Source organism: Euprymna scolopes, chromosome 30, assembly GCF_053919585.1.
Source record: "Euprymna scolopes isolate OS-2025 chromosome 30, ASM5391958v1, whole genome shotgun sequence".
Taxonomy (NCBI): Eukaryota; Metazoa; Mollusca; class Cephalopoda; order Sepiida; family Sepiolidae; genus Euprymna; species Euprymna scolopes.
Window position 1 is genome coordinate 73,853,152 of NC_136511.1, and position 14,828 is coordinate 73,867,979.

Sequence of the window (14,828 nt, forward strand, 5' to 3'; positions counted from 1 at the left end):
GGTCAAAAGAAAGAAAGAAAAAGCCGAGGAATCGGACTTGTACAATTCCGGAAATGATATCATTAATATAAAATCATCAATTATTTCTTTTCTATCCCCCAACCCCACTCTCTACCATCCTGAGGGGTGGGGAAACCTTAACTTGCAGGATTTATGTTTAGGATGAATCCACGCAGTCATTTAAAGACTTTTGAAGTCGTTAATGTACTTTGGATTTGTTGGCAGTTGTGGTGTTTACGGTGTTGTTTTTATTGTTATTAATACTATTAAAAAAAAAAAAAAAAAAAATCTTTTTTGCATTTTCTATTTCTTTGTTTTTCTTCTGAATATTCATGTTTTTCCTTTTTATCTTCATTTTCTTTTTTCCTATTTCTTTTTCCCATTTTTTCTTATTCTTCTTCCCCTTTTTGTTTATATTTTCTCCTTTTCTTTCTATTTTCTTTTTCCTTTTTTTCTTTCCTTTTTTTTTTGTTGTTTCAGTTGAAGCCATGGGTTTTTAAGTCCTCTAAATTAGACATCTAGTAATTTCTTTTAAAAATCTATAAAACAATATACAATTGCACTGGAAAAAAAATACACACAAAAAACCCCAAACATTCATTATATTCTCTGAGAACCTTCTGAAAATTTCTTGTGAAATTTTGCTCAAATTATATTTGTTCGAGTTTTCAAAAAAAAAAAAAAAAAAAAATGCTTATCAATTGGTTCAAGCAGAGAATGGAGCATCCGACCGAATGCCAAATTAACTCAGATATTCCAACCGAGATATCTTTTTTAAGATTCTAACCATCCTTTTAAGTGCAATCGTTTGAATCTCTCCTGCACTTGGTTCATCGATTATATTTGCCAGGTAGTTTTTAAAATTATTTTTCATGAGTCAGGTTGCTCGTATAATTACTGAAATGACATAGATCTTCCTAAGATTCCAGTTTCTTTTCATGTCGTGCATAAGACCTTGGTATTTTATTATCTTTTCCTTCTCAGCTCTGTTTAAGCCAGCATCATTAAAGACACTAACTTCCACTAAGGTTGCTTCTTTCTCCTCCTTGCCCCATATCATTATGTCAGGTGATATGGGTCCGTTTTCTATGTATGCAGCTGTAAGCCATTGCATGGTCATAGTGGATGGTGTATGACTTATTTCCAACTGTTATTTCTGGTAAACATGTTCCCAGGATTTGCCACTGATTTCGATATTCAATATTTTATAGATCGTTCAGTGGAGATATTTACACACTCCATTGTGTTGCGTCATATAGTAGCCGTTCCCCAGCAGAACTTTACAGATGGATGTCAGGTGGCTCACACTCTCTACGTGGTACAATGGGGGGAAGAGGTGGCTGGTCACTTTTAATTAATCCAAAACCAAGCTTCTATCTTTACATCATCAACGCTCTGATCCCCATCTGGCATCAATTGAAATGGATGGCTCTCGTCTTGGGGAGGCTCCATGTTTTGACAAGCTTCTGGATTTGACCTTTACTCCTGATCTGAAATGGAACATGTGCATCAAATTTGTTGCCAGGTACGCTGGAAAAATGGTGGGATCCTTCTACCGCTCCAGAAGCTCACTATTGATGCAATTCTCTATCTGTATAAAAGCCAAGTACGTCCAAAGATGGAGTACTGATGCCACATCTGGGCAGGAGCTGCTAAAAACAGCCTATCCTGCCTTGACAGAGTACAAAATAGATTTCGTGGTTTAGTGAGGGGATGCCCTTTTCTCTTCCCTGCAACCTCTCTCCCACAGAAGAGACGTTGCAAGCCTGTCTTTGTATTATCGTTATTTTCGTGGCAGGTGCTCGTCTGAACTCCAACCCCTCGTTCCCCCTCGCCCATCTTTCACGAGAAACACCCGTCTGGCTGAAACTACTGTCAATAATTTTCCCCACTCTTTATCTGTGCCTAAATCCAAACGTAGATTCCATGAGCAAAGCTTCTTTCTTAGAACTGCACGCCAGTGGAACTCTCTGCCGCTTGCCTGTTTCCCACCTGATTACAACTTGGACGTCTTCAAGTCACACATAAACAAACTCCTGACAAAGCGCCCCCTTAAGTAAGACACTCTATCTAAACACCCAATACTAATGATTAATACTATCTCATTGATTACTGTACACGCAATAACCCTTATCCCTGAGAGGTATTCGGGCCTTGATAAGTGGTGAACCCCATGTAAAAAAAAAAAAAAAAACTTCTGTGTGTGCAGAACCTGTACTTGTCATTGCTGTGACCACTCATTTTCTTAAAAGCATTGATCATGAAGCATGAGCAGCCATTACAATTCTCTCCTGATCATAGTAGAGCGATTCTCTTTTTAGCCAGTATATACAGCTTTCCTTGTCTATGTATAATCCTGAGTAAATTAATCCAGAAAATACTTTGCACTCTGTTGACCGATCCATTCTTCCAGTTTTTTTGCAATGGAAGTTTATGGTGTATTTTTGGTCACTCTTTTAGGCTATTTCCAAAGCAGACTTGTTTTCTGATTCTGTCTCATTTGTAAGACAGTCTTGTCCAAAATGCTTGGCCAGCGATGGAGGTTGGTCTACTGTCTGTTGTTTCGTGATGTTTGTGCACCATTTTGAAATTTGGATTTTGGGAGCTCATCAGATATTGTCCGGTGCTCACGATAATCACAACGTTCGATGATGTATGAACTTGTATATAATATCAAACAGCAGGCATGTATTGTCAATCTCATATAAAAGTATTATTATTTATGAATTAGCTGGTATTCCCTTCATGTTCATCCTCCATCACGACGCTGTATAGGCCATGTACACCGCATGGACAGTAGACAAATCTCAAAAGACAGTCACTATGGTGAACTTAGTACTAGCAAAAGGAAAATTAGTCGTCCTCATTTCCGCTATGTTGACGTATGCAAATGCAAGACAAAAGCATGTAATATTGATCCTACCACCTGGGAACCCAAAGCTAAAGTTCACAACATCTAGAGACAAATTGTAACCAAAGGCCTGACCACTGGGAAAAGGTCCATCGTAGAACAGCGGAGACCAAAAGATTATTCAGAAAGGCCAGTCAACAAAATCCAACAGACCAACATGATGCACTGACTTTCACCAGCGATGCCTGCAACCGAAAATGTAGATTGAAAATGGGCCTATTCAGTTAATCACAACCTCTACAGGCACAATCCCATATTCTTCTAGAGGGACGGATGCCAACAACAGCTCACCAAACCGAAAGCAAAGATATGTACTTATACTCTATTATTCGTACAATAAATAGTACTGGCCTTTTTCACACAAGTTCTCCACATGGCTCTCGTACAAACTAATTCATGATAGAAACGATGAAATTAAAACGTTGCCTTGCTTAATATCACAAGGTGTATATATGCACTTCATAACTTGAAAGCAGCTGTATCAAGGAAACCCACAGCAAAAACAAGCTTGGGAACATCATCTAAAACTCGCTATATCTATCTGTCTATATCTGTCTATCTGTTTCAAACTTTATCTCTTCCAAAAATAAAAGGCACAGACTAGTACTAGGGACCTCAAATGATTGGATTTTTTATGAGCTGTTTTTTTTATGGGTCTTACGCCAATTAAAATAGTTTTTAAGGGGTCAAAAATGTGTCAAGAATGAAAAAACTTAATTAGTTCGTATGCGTGTCACGTTGGTACAGTGGTAACGTCACCAGCTTTGAATGCTTTTGGTTTCGATTCTAGCTGATGGCACCCAAATACTTTTTTTTTACTTTTGAAATCATGTCTAGAATAATATATACGAAATCTGAACAAGTTAAAATATGTTTAAGCGTATTTTACGACCGGGCAAAGCCAACCCCTCCGCTATTTTTATCTAAAAGGTCACATAATTGCTAAATAAAATAAAAGTGATGTCTTTAAGATTAGCATGTGTATTGCTCTTGGTTTACTGTTGCGTTTCTATCTTTTGTAGATCTTAATCATTGTCAATGGAGAATAAACGTTTGCAGAACAAATAAACTTCATTCTTATTTATAATCAAGATCTGAAATCATGAAGTGTGTAAAATATCCAAAGAAATCTGCAAGAGTGACTTTCTGTTATCATTTCCGGTTTGTGTTAGCGTTCAACTCATTATTCGCATTTTTGGTGTCAGTTTTTGTGAATGTTGGATCTACACACAAAAGACATGAGGAGAGAAATAGGATTATCATGTTTACTGCCCTTGCTTAACCGTTGCGTTTCTATCTTTTGTAAATCTTGACCATCGTCAGTGGACATTAAACGTTTGAATAACAAATAGACCGTTCTTATTTAATGTCAAAATGAGTCTTGCTATAGTAAGCCACTAACTTACTCCCAAAAATGCAATATAATTCTTTGCTTAGCCTGCTTTGTTCCTTACCATAATGTGTAAATTTTCTTTGAAGATTGTAACGCTGGGTATGGAGCAGTCAAACCAGCTGCCAGCATTGGTCTGCTTTTTATTGAAACCAACCGAGAGCTCTTCTTAGTATCCTCGCTGTTCCCTTAAGTGCAATTGTCTGGATCTCTTTTGCACTTGGTCCACCAGGAATATTAGTTAGGTAGGACTTCAGGTTATTCTTCATAAACTCTGTGACACTTTTGATAACTGATATGATTGATATCTCCCTAAGATTCCAAGTTTTTTTTTTTTTTATCTTGAATGCATAGCCTCTTGATTTCTAAAATATATCACATGTATTCAGTGTCATATTTATAGAGGAGTCTATATTTCGCTTTCTAAATGACACATTTTTTGTCAAGTTGTGTATTCTGATCCGGTTTTTAGTTATGAAGTTCAAATCAATAGTATTTAAAAATTAAATACCCGGTGAATTATACCATCCAAATATTTTAATTGTGTGGCGTTGGTTTCCCTGTTGCTTTAGTTAATTGGAGGCCTGGGTAGAAAGTGACAAGAATCCGTTTTGACAATCAAACCTACAAGTGTGGGACCCATATTTCACTTTCTAAATGAAATAACTTTTTCCTTTCAATTTGTTTCTAACCCGTTTTTAGTCATTATACAAAATTTCAACTCAATAGTAAAAAAAAAAAAAATTAATTCGATTTAATGGGGTTTCTTTCCGTTTCTGTTTTTTCTGTGCTTTTCTTCTTCTTCATTATTATCATTCCTCCTCCTCCACCAGCATCAGGAGCTTTCACACAGGTCATTAAAGATCTGTCCTTGAAAACAGATTGTGGTGTTCTCTGGAAGCTGAGTGATAACAAGTCTCCCCAGATTTCCATTATACTCTACATCTCTTTCAATAACATTTGCAAATAAATTTACATTATCACAACAGCTGGTTGACATTGATTTCTCGTTGACAGCGGCTATTGGTCTTCACTTGAATTTGAGTGGCAATAAGGTCCCAGTTCTCTTCGCAATTATCCAGCGGAGGTCTGGTCAGTGCTCTTTCCCTGGTCTTTCCTTCCTCCTTAACTCTACTTGGCTATTCGGCCTCGCTCTTTGGGGGGGGGGGACAGTGATGTGTGGATGGGGTTGGGAGTTAGAGAACTTATAGATATGTGGCTTCAGTGTTCTTGGTTCCATGTGATGCTTCATGTTTTGCCTCTGGAGCAGTTTGTCTGGCTTGCGCTTGTTGCTCATGGGTGTTAGTTTCCGCATTCAGGAGTTTTCCTTAACATTTCAGCTGTTTTCATTCATTATTATTATTTCCCTCTTTCATTTTCTTATTTCCCTTCTTTTCTTATTTTTCTCCCCCTCTTTACCTTTTTTCTACTTCTTTATCTTTTTCTATTTTGTTTTCTTATTCTTTCGTTTTCCTGTATCATTAGTGATGACGGAGTTTTTTTTTTTTCCTCAAAATTATTAGACTATTTGAAAATGATTCTTGTCATCATTACGATACCTTTTTTTTTTTTCGTTATGAAGAACTTAGAGTCCAATTATTTAATATCGTCAATGTCAAAATCAGCTCTCCCCTACCCCCGTCCTCTCTACCTCTTTCGTTTTCTTGTACCATTAGTAATAATAATGGATTCGTTTATTAGTCCCAAATTCTTAGACTATTTTGAAAAGGATATTGATTTGAAGGAGGGGAACTCGGGAAAATTTCCATGGTTAATCAAAGGAAATGGTTTTTAATTTGGTGGAACTTCGGATGAATCACCTTTGAAATCTTTGGTTAGCAATGTTTTTCTCTTCAAAATATGTTCGTTCTATGACAAGCTTGAGATAGTGGGGGTGCGGGACTAGATCGTATGAGTGACGTCGCCGGGAGAGTTGAAGAAGTAACGATCAGTCCTTTTCCAGCAGTCATCCTCATATCGTATTAATCCGAAGATTCAATTGTAAGCATTGGTTTCCCCGGTATTTTTCTAGTAAGAATTCTTTCTAGAAAGACATTGAGAATTACTGGTGCAACCGCGAGATGTCCAACATCCTAAGTGAAAGTGATTTTTGTGGAACGAACTGGATTAGAACTTAGGACACCCAGCTACTCAGTCCCTGTCGTTAACCATGAGACCAGCATAAAATGTCTAAGGCGTTTAAAAAGAATACTTGGAGCAAGTAATACTCGCTTGATGACCAGGAGTTTTTGGTCCCACGACAAAAGAAGGGTTGACCTGTAAATTCACCCTTGTCCGTTCGTCTGTTTGTCTTTTTGCACTTTTCCTCGGAACTTTTTGAAATTTTGCACAAACATTAAACATGATATGAGTAAAAAAGTAACAGAATGGATTTTCCGGAAAAACTCTGACCATGGAGTGCCTATCGGGTTAAAATTGACACTCTGACCTCCACCACCAACCCCAGGAGTGCCTTTCGGTTAAAATGGTTAAAATTGACATTTGTTCTTATTAAAATAAAATTGGTGCCTTGAAGTGTTATAAAACTTTTTGAAAATTTGTGACTGATTCCTATATAATTTTGTTTGTCTATACTTCGCGATAACTCTTGTGTATGCCCAAAAGGCTCTTTTAGGGCTAATAAAAACACTCCATTTTTGGGGACTATTTGACCATGTTTGTCCAAAATTTTCTTTGTATGTCTATTTAGCAGTTTTGCATGGTGCTGAACTCAAATTTAAATACATTGAGGCCTTGGGAGTTTTGGGGCTAAATTGGGTGGGGGGGGGGGCAAATGATGGACTTAGTCATTTCTTTTCTGCATGGTGAGAACTCAAATTTACATATGCTAAGGCCTAAAACTGCACCGTTTGTTCATTTTTACCAGAATTTGATGTCCCCTGAGGACTTTTGGGGCAAATGCTGAACTTAGTCATTTTTTTATGTTTCCTTCACTGTGCTTCACTTATTTAATTTGTAATGGATAATTGTGAATTTTAGAGGTTAAATTTCTAACAAACCGTGGATAACACCAGCAATAGTCCGATGCTGTTTTGTAGTCTTGTCTCTTAGAGAGGCCGGGGGGGGGGATCATCTTTGCCCATCCGTGTCCTGTCATAACAAGAGTCAGCTACTCGTATGATTTAGATCTGTTGCATACTTCTGTCCTATTTATAGAACCTCACAAAGTCTCACAAAAAAGACAAAGCGCGTTATTTATGGTTCATAGATTTGTTAATGTTATCTCTGGCCAGTTTACCACAAACCCTTACTTTTTATTCTGTTATTAAAGTATCTTTCAATCTCCCCTCCCCCGCCGCTTCCCGCCCAATCTTGTTTTAGGGATTGAGGGGAAGATCGACACGATCTTATTATTATTTAGTCGCGTGCAAGCGACTCTATAAGTCACTCTGTCGGTCTGTCCGTAACACTTTGTGCTTGGCTTTTTTGGTTAAGATCAAAGGTCTGTTGTTAATAGATGCTGTTCTTAGCTTTTTAAACTTTTCTTGGCCTTTTGGCCAAGATCAAAGCCCAGGACGGCTGCTCCCCCAAAAGGGGAGCAGATCAAGAAAATGAGGGGGTGTACCGCCTGGACCTCACAAACGAGGAAGGGGCAGATGGCCTCAAAGTAAACAAAAAAGATCATGCTCCCCAAGAGGCCGACTCCCCAAAAGGGAAGCTGCTCCCGAAAAAGACTCTAACCAAGTAGAGTCAGGCCCAAAAGACACTGAAAAGGGAGCCACCCCACAAAAAAGCGACACACCCACAAAAGGAAAGACTAAGAAATCTGGGGAGGCAGGAAGCATCGCCAATAAACAGGCAGGGGCAACCGCCATAAAAGAGCAAAAACGGTCTAACCCACCAAAGAATCCATACCAACAGCAACACCACCAAGAGGATCTGTGTGGGGGAAAGACCGTGGAAAAACAACTGTCCCCTGTCCCCTCAAGAGTATAGAGACCTATACCTGACAAAGTACAGACAATACATAGAGGGGGCAGATATAAAACGCATACCAGGTGCTTGGGAGGCGATTGAGGGCAAAGTCCTGTCCTTCGGCATTTCCGATATATTGGAAAACTGCCTCCTGGGGATGAAGAAGGAAGACATGGCGGGGCTCCTCCACAAGCTTAACATCCCGGTACTATACCTGTACCAGAGGAGCTTCGCTGTGTGGGACATCCTCCTACCCACGAGGACGATGCGGAGAGACTCTCCCTCCAAGAAATAAAGCATTGGAGAAGATTTTGACCAAGGTCCTGTCAAATCAGCTGCAGGTTGTTATCAGCAAGTTGGTTGAACCGGAAAAGAACTACGCTGTGAAGCAGAGATCAATTCAGAACAACTTGCACCTGATAAACACGATCCTAGAGGGAGGGATAGATTATGACACGGAATCCGCGCTGATCAACTTAGATCAGTCCAAAGCTTTCGATAGGGTCGACCATCGTTTCTTGGCATCTGTCTTAGATGCTGCCGGTTTTAAACCAGGCTTCTGCAAGTGGATCTCCATGATGTATCGACAGCCCACAGCTGTCATGTAAGACAAAGGAAAGCGCTCGAAACCCTTTGTTATCTCTCGGTCGATTTGTCAGGGTTGTCCGCTGTCACCCCTACTCTATGTCCTGGCTTTGGAGCTCTTGCACTGCAAACTGAGACGTGGGGAGGCAAAATTCGGCCCTGCACGGAATCGCAATACCCGGTGGCTCAGCAGCCAAGGTATCCGCGTTCACCGATGATGTCACGGTCTTTGTTTTAAGCTTAAGAGACATTGAGATCGTGTCGAAGGCACTCGCTCAGTACGAAAGAATTACAGGGACCAAGATAAACCGCAGCAAATCGGTAGGACTGCGGTTGGGCGCCTGGAGTGGCAACGCCAACCTCCTGGCGCCCTTCAGCTGGATGGATGGCCCGGCTCAGATCCTCGGCGTGTGGTTCGGACCGGGTCTCCAGCTTGACAAAAATTGGTTGGAGGTACGGTCAAAGGTGGAGGCTGCAGTCAATTCGTGGCTTCCTAGGAAACTTTCCTTAAAGAGTAGAGCTGAGGCGTGTGCCACTTATGTTTTTCCTCTTATCCTTTACCGACTGGCCGTACGTCCCCTGCCTGCACAGCACCTAACAGCTCTTGTCGAACTCTTATCTTCGCTTCTTTGGGATGGAGGAAGACACTGGGTAAGCAGACAGGTCTGTATTCAACGTCCATGTGACGGAGGCTTGGGAATGCCGGACTTGAAGTGTCATCGAGATGCTGAGAGGCTGGCCTTCCTGAGCCACTATATGCAAGATGACTAACCGTGGCACCCTGTGGTTACTGCTGCCTTCCCCGACCTTGTTCTCGACCCTTCTATCGAGAGCCGTCGCAGGCTGTGGGGAAAATCTGCCTACATGAAAGAGTGCCGAGTCACGCTAAAATGACTACCAAGGTCCAGTGACCTTGTGACTGCTACCCGTAGGGAACACCACAGGGATCTAGTGAAGGGGGCCGCTGCCGACCCGCCACAAACCTGCTATGCGCGCATTTGGGTTGGCAGCAGAGTGAGATCCACTCTGAGTGGAGCTGGGCACCAGGTTCGAGTAATCTGAACAATACAGAGTTCTCTCTGACCTGGTGATTGACCTGAAATGCACTTCCACTCAACAACATACAATGCAGTTCCGAGTTTTTGGAGTCGCCTGATTGTCCCCGTTGTGGGACAACGACCGTAGAAACGACTGATCATGCTTTCTTTGATTGCCGCGAACTCCACTGGTACTGGTTGTATGTCAGCGAGGTGACGGCTCGCATCGATCCTGAGCATCCTCGCCCAATTACCGTATCCAATGTTGTGGACAACGTAAGGCCGTCGTGGTACCAGGAAAGACAAATGGTCTATGTTATGATCCTGGCCGTGGCGAGAATGGTGATTTGGATGTCGTGTCTGCAAGGTTGCCGGGGGGGAGTCTTTTTCTTATCAGGATCTGATCGCTTTCTTTAAACACCAACTACAGGTGAAGATCAGATGTTATAGAAGAAGGCTGCATCGCGCTGCATTTGACAGAAGATGGATATATGTAGCAAGTCTGTGTGTATGAAAAAGAGCCAAATTTTAATACGTGTTCCCCACCTAGGTGTGGAACGCACAGTTCTGTAAAGTAAAATTAAACAAGTAGCCTCTCAGCTAGCTTAGTGTGTGTTCCATCCCTCCCTTATTAGGAATCTTCCAAGATCCCCAGCCCCTCCTTCTTGCAATTTTTGTTTCCACCCCCTCCTCTAAATTTCACCTATCTTGGAGAAAGACATACAAACTAATCCCCATTCCTTACCCACAAAATTTTCTTTTCTCCATTCACCCCCATCTAAAGGGCATCCCCACTTAGAGACTGACCTGCAGAAGCGAGGTTTCTTTTACAAACCTAGTGGAACGGGCAGTCTATCAACAAGACTGGGTTGGGAATGTCCTACTAATCACCTTTTTTTTTTTTTTTTTTTTCTCCCTGGACGCAAATGAATTATTGTGCCATTTTTATTGTCATCTGTTTGTTTTTACACTTCAATAAAAAATGTTTTAAAAATTAGGAGTTAAGTAGGACGTCCCCCAGTACGAAAGGGTGAATGCGGTATTATGGTGAAAGAAGATACTAGCTGGGAGTAACTTATGATTTTGTTTAGTTCTGGAGTGACAATGATGACCAACGACCCCCACAATCCCCCCTTTTGAGTTGGCCATGTGCCTAAGTTTTTTGTTCATTGTTGATTTTCACTGTCTTTTTAATATGTATAAAGGATTTAATATCTCAAAGTGTAGTATCTGTTTCGGCAGATACTGCAAGCAAAGTCCATATATGGGGGCAACCCCACATATAAGACCTTGGTCAATGTAGGGTCAACCCTTCATACCAATTGTCACTATCCAGCTCCCGAACTCCCCAGGGAGTTGGCCCCTATTTCCCCTTCACTCCTCACATTAAAAATTGGCTTTGTGCCTAATTTGCTCGGTGGAGGAGCAAATAAATACCAACCCCACATATAAGACCTTGGTCAATGTAGGGGCAACCCTTCATACCAATTGTCACTATCCAGCTCTCCCCGGGGAGTTGGTCCCCATTTCCCCTTCAGTCCTCACGTTAAAAATCGGCCTTGTGCCTAATTTGCTTGGTGGGGGAGCAAATAAACACCCTTTTCTTGGCCTTTGGGCCGGGATCAAAGTGTAGTATCTGACTCAGCAGATACTGCAAGCAAAGACCATATGTGGGAGAAACACAACATATAAGACCTTGGTCAATGTAGGGGCAACCCTTCATATCAATTGTCACTAGCCAGCTCCCCTACTCCCCAGGGAGTTGGTCCCCATTTCCTCTTCACTCCTCACATTAAAAATTGGCCTTGTGCCTAATTTGCTCACTGGGGGAGCAAATAAATACCCTTTTCTTGGCCTTTTGGCCAAGATCAAAGTGTAGCATCTGTTCTCACTACATGCTGTACTTATGTTTGTAACTTTGTGATATAAAGTGGGGGATCACTTTTCTGTATTAATTTAATGTAAAATGATCACCCCTTTTATAACCAGTCAGTTTCAAAGCCATTCAACTCATTCTCCAGATCATTCAAGTTGTTTTCGAAGAATTCCAGTTATTTTTTAAGCATTCAAGGCATTCTTAAGTTCATTAAAGTCATTTTAAGTCATTTACTTTTTATTTATTTAAGTCATTTCAGCCCATTTATCGGTCATTTTAGTTTATCTTTAAGAATTTCATGTCAATCCTACATTCAGGCATTCATTCATTACACAAGAGCACGCGACTAATGGGACTAATGGCTATCGGCCTCGTTGTAACAGAATTTAATAACAACATTGGGGAAATTGATCACGTGGTGAAAGTAATGAAGAAAGGGACTGACACAAACGGGTGTGCCCCTCTCTTTCCTATCAGGTGATGGAATGAGAAAAGAAGGCTCAGTCATATACATATGACAATTATTTGCACAAGAAGACAGAAGCTGTTATGAAAAGTACGAGTTGGAAGCACGACGGACAGTTAGTTTTTCGGTAGCTGAGTAAGAGAAGGAGAGAGAGAGAGAGAGAGAGAGAACAGACGGTGGGAATTACAGTTAAAATTGGTTTGGGGAAAGCAGGAGTTCGAACAAATATTTTTTCTTCATTTAATTTCGTCTTTTTTTCATTCAATTTTATTTCTCTTGGTCTGTTTGTCCATTTCAATTCTTCTATTAGGCAGATATGCCTGAAATTATGTATGGACCTTTATGATGAGGTGCAAATAGCTAAGTATTATGGTATCCATTCGATGTACGGTAGGGATTAATATTGATTAATAATAATTAGTATTTAATACAAAATAAATAAATAAATAAATAAATAAGCACAAATTTAAACATAGTCAACCATCGATTTGTCATAAAACACCCATTTTAAGTCAACGGGCTATAACTTTTGCTCGTTTTTAACAAACTAAACGTCTAGTTTGTTCTGATGTTACAAATAACATTTTCTGTCCTTGGTCAGGGAAACAGACCGAAGCAATTTAAATTTTTGTCCCAATTCAGTGCTTTACTTAGTTTTATTTATTTATGTATTTTCACTTGTGACTAACACTTCTCCCGTGGGTAGACAAGTAAACCGGATTATATATAATTACTAGGGCTATGACAAGAGAATATTCTTTTCATTATTTTGACTCTCGAGTACGAGGGGCGTGCAACCAGTAATGCCCCTGACGCACTTCCAGTTGTCTGATCTAGCTAAAATTTTGCATGTGCAATGATTTATATCTCTATGGGTTATCTGGCAAATTACACATCTGAACTAATTGTGGTTTCTGTTTTACAGGTGTTTGAACTGAATCAGGTGTGAAATGGAGCCTGTTGAATCTGGTTTTTGTATGTGAAAGGACGCACACCACAGACTTTTGATGAAACCTATGGTGATAATGCCCCATCATATGACCTTGTAAAACTCTGGCATCGTGAATTCAAACATGGCCGGAAGTCTGTGGAAATAGCTCCCAGACCTGGTCGTCCCCCTTCTGCCATTGATTGAGGCATCTGTCCGTCAAGTTGAGGCTGCCATTTTGGAAGATCGGCGCATTACTATTCGCCAAATAGCCCAAGATGTCAAGATTAGTACAGGGTCTGTGGAAACTATCATTCATGACTATTTGCATATGCATAACGTGTCTGCCAGATGGATTCCCAGGTAACTAACACCATTCCAGAAGCGAGAACATGTCGAGTGCTCGAGGATAAATTTGGAGATGTGCCAAGAAGATGAGTCAAAGTTTCTCAAAAGACTGATTACACAGGATGAAAGCTGGGTCCATCACTATGATCCAGAGACCAAAGCCCAGTCAATGCAGTGGAAGCACTTGCACTCACCACCTCCAAAGAAGGCAATGGGGCAGCCCTCCGTTTGCAAGGTCATGCTCACAGTCATCTGGGACCAGGACGGAGTAGTGATGACAGATTTCCTGGCAAAGGGTACCACAATTACAGGAACCTATTATGCTTCACTTTTGAGGAAATTAAGTGAAGCTATCAAAATCAAGAGACGGGGCAAGATCAGCAAAGGTACCCTCCTCCTGCAGGACAACGCTCAGGTTCACGACTCGTATGTCGCCAGATTAGAAGCACGGACGTGTGGTTATCAAATCCTCCCCATCCTCCTTACTCTCCTGACCTTGCACCGTCTGATTTTTATCTCTTCCCAGCCATGAAGTTGTTTTTGAAAGGAAAGCGTTTCCCAGATGATGCAGCCTTTATTTCTGAAGTCACATCGTTGTTGGAGGAACAATCTGGGGTGTTCTACAAAGACGGTCTCAAGAGCTACATCAAATGAATGGAGAAATGCATAACTCTGGGTGGTTCCTATGTAGAGAAAGACTAGTAACTGTGCTAAGTTTCGTTACTCTACTCTATGGGAAGTGGGTCAGGGGCATTACTTATTGCACGCCCCTCGTATATATCCGTTAATATCTTATAGGTTTTTAGACAGTGATGTGGTTCTCGATTGATTAACAGTGTCTAACTGTGTCGGATATATACTTGAGTCAAAACAATAAGAATATTCTCTTGTCATAGCCCTAATAATTAATAACAACCTCAATTAAATCACTGCCATACAGAATGAGATTATATTTTTTAGGCGATTACGTGTGAACATCCTGAAAAACTTGGCAGAAAGACGAAAAAACAAAAAACAACAAAAAACTGTTTATTTGTAAGCTAAGTTTCTTTCGTCAGGAAAGAGCAGACTGATTGATTACTTCTAGACCCTTTGTGATCTCACAAAGTTGTTCAACGAAACTGTAGCTAATCCTTTAAAGGTATCTAGCTCCATGCAAAAATAGCCAAGACTGAACTCATTCGCATTCCACCGACATAGGTGTCTCAAACAACAGGTAATAAACATACGATCTCTGTCTTTCTAGAAGGAGGAGCTAATGCCTAGGATGGCCTCATAGGACCGAACTGAATCATACCACATTCAGTTAAATGCGTCCATGTTTACTTGGCTCCCTTCGAAAGCAGAATTA

At 40.7% G+C, this 14,828-nt stretch overlaps 1 protein-coding gene and 1 pseudogene across 1 annotated transcript in view; both read left to right on the forward strand.

Annotated features, from left to right (window-relative positions):
- The window catches only part of LOC145254837 (paladin-like), a 187,788-nt gene that overhangs the window by 39,309 nt on the left and 133,651 nt on the right, over nucleotides 1–14,828 (forward strand). The gene's annotated exons all lie outside the window — the stretch shown is intronic.
- Nucleotides 11,701–11,838, forward strand: LOC145255008 (U2 spliceosomal RNA; annotated as a pseudogene).